The following is a 2,500-nucleotide window of genomic DNA, read 5'->3' as shown; positions in this document are numbered from 1 at the left end:
TGGTATGGGTGAGAAAGAGGATAGCTAGACAAAAAACCTACGTATCTCTCTTTCTTTAGAGGGTATAGCTAAACCGGAAAGAAATAAACTATAGAGAGTTTCCTGCTATGTATGAAAGGGAGAGTCAAAGGAAAGACCTAAGCTCTGGTCTATGCTGCTTCCCCTTTCTTTTACTTACCAGCGGTACCCTTGCCTTGACCCTAGCCTTGGTTCACAGGCATTGAAAGACGGCTTTCGGAATAGGCTTTTTGCTTCTTCTCTTCCTTTTGTTATTTGCTTCCGCTTCCTCTCCTTCATGACTTCCACTTTCTTCGATTGGATGTCTTAGTGCCTTTTTCTTTTTGAATGGATGTAGGATCCACTCTTTTTCCTGCTAGAAGGATGGAATGGCTTTCCGATAATACAGAGCATACATAGTTCTGTCGTCCGGGTAACAGCTTAAGAGGTCTGCCCGGGCGTTGCTGTCAAGAGAATGAGTTTTCCAATAGATAGACTATAAATGGTATGAAGAATAGGAATACGAGTTGTTCCCGAGTTAAAGTAACTGCGATGGATCTTTCCTGCCTTTCATCGATGGTAGCTTCAACGCTATACCCCTCTATTACAGATGTTGATGTTGTGTCACTTCCCCGCAAGACTTCCAATGTGTTGATTCGAGGAGAATGAACTTCTTCAGAGGAGACCTGGTATGTCATCTTGCTTAGTTAGGTTGGTCGAGAAGGGGCATTGCCAAGTGGGAATTGGTATCAACCGGGGCTGATTGATTGATCCAGCAATAGCAGGTGAGACTGAGCATCTTGTTGGGATGGTTTTCCCTGAAATTCGTATGAGTGTGAATTTTACTTTGATTCCTGCGTCTCTCGGTTCCTTCTCTGATTCGGGGGGGCTGGTACATAGAACCGGGGAGAGGCTAAAGTCAAGGTAATTTCAGAGCTTCAAAGATGACGGGATCCCGGGATGAATTGTTTCTCACTTTTTTTTGTCGTTGGTTCTCATGGACGTGAAGATATAGCTTGTGTGCTGTTAAAAAAGTTGCTGGTCTCCGCCCCTTCTATTAGTAGGGCTGCGTATCAGTAGTTTGAATCCACTTCTCAGCGGTCGAAGGCACAGTCTTCATCTCCTTGAATCGAATGCGATAATCTTCGAGAATCGCTTATGGCAAAGGACGATGCCCACGCTTCAGGTCGATCAGAAAGAAAAAAAGGTGGAGCTCTAGTGCAATTTTCCGGATTTATAGTAATTTAAGGGCATTCCGCCTCTGATAGCACGATGGGACTCATCTGGTATTTAGCAATTCCGCCTGCCCAATCTAGCAACCCACGGAGCGGTAGACAACCGAGGCAACAAAGACTATGATTTTCCTTTTGAATTGACCCCACTTAGGAAGGAAATAAGACTCAAATGGTTGTTTCAAAAGAGAGGATGACCTTGCTGCGTTCCCACTCCCGGCTTTCACTGAAAATATCCTCTCAATAGATAGATTCAGGTGCATGTGGAATCAATAGATGAATTCTCATCCCCTGCGGCTCTGATAGCACCCTAAGATTGAAGATCAGGCCGAGGAATGTCGAGTTGACTCAAAAGAAAGCGTGGATCGAGTTGATTGGGACGGTTAGCTTTAAACTAAATTCTGTTGCTGCTACTTCCAGTTCAGCACCTGTACCGCCATTTCCCTGGGAACTCCAGCATGAATGTTCAAACCAGCCTTCTCGGGCACGACCGCCTTCCAGTAGACAGTGGCAAGAATGTGGTGACAGAATGAGAAGAACGGCCAGGATGATAGGAAGCCCAAGGGTTGACCCGTTGTAAAACGGAAAAACTTAAAGTAGCCTTCTGCTGAGTTAGGAGCCCGAAATACATTTTACTTGTAATCCGGACTCAACCCAAGCGACTACCTTGTTAAACAAACACTCGATCACTGTCCTCTGGAACTTAAGAGGAAAGCGGTCAGTTGCAGAAGAGAAAAATCATAAGATCTTACCTTCATGCAACCCTTCAACCAGCGCAGAGGTGCAGGTTGATCGAAAGTTCCATCTTGTGGGATTTTCCTTAAGATCGACATACACCAATCATGCGCGAGACGAAGTAGTGCCTGCTTGAATTTAAGGCGTTAGGAATAGCGAATACTCGCACCTTCCAAGCACCTTCTTCCTTAATTAAAACCCAGGCGACCAGTCGAATACATTGTCAGTAGATATTCATCCGGAGGTCTCATAAGGAATGCTTACATACAAAACAACTAACTATAAGTCAGCAGACCAGTAAGAAAGGCCGCTGATGAAGCGAACCTAAATTCCGTATTATGTAGTAATTGATTTACTGAATACGGGTAAGAAGCTTCATCACTTTCCTCAGAAAGAGGGTGAATCTCTCTGGAAGGAAAGAAATCGCTAAATACTGGAACAATGTATTGCGAGGACCATTCTAACATATCAGTAGAAAAGGGCCACGTTCGGATAAACGAAGCAGACCAAAATCCAAAAGCGAGGCCTTATCCCAT

The sequence above is a fragment of the Hevea brasiliensis genome, chromosome 5, assembly GCF_030052815.1.
Source record: "Hevea brasiliensis isolate MT/VB/25A 57/8 chromosome 5, ASM3005281v1, whole genome shotgun sequence".
Lineage (NCBI taxonomy): Eukaryota > Viridiplantae > Streptophyta > Magnoliopsida > Malpighiales > Euphorbiaceae > Hevea > Hevea brasiliensis.
The sequence above is the reverse complement of the archived record's forward strand: the minus strand, read 5'-3'. Positions refer to the sequence as shown.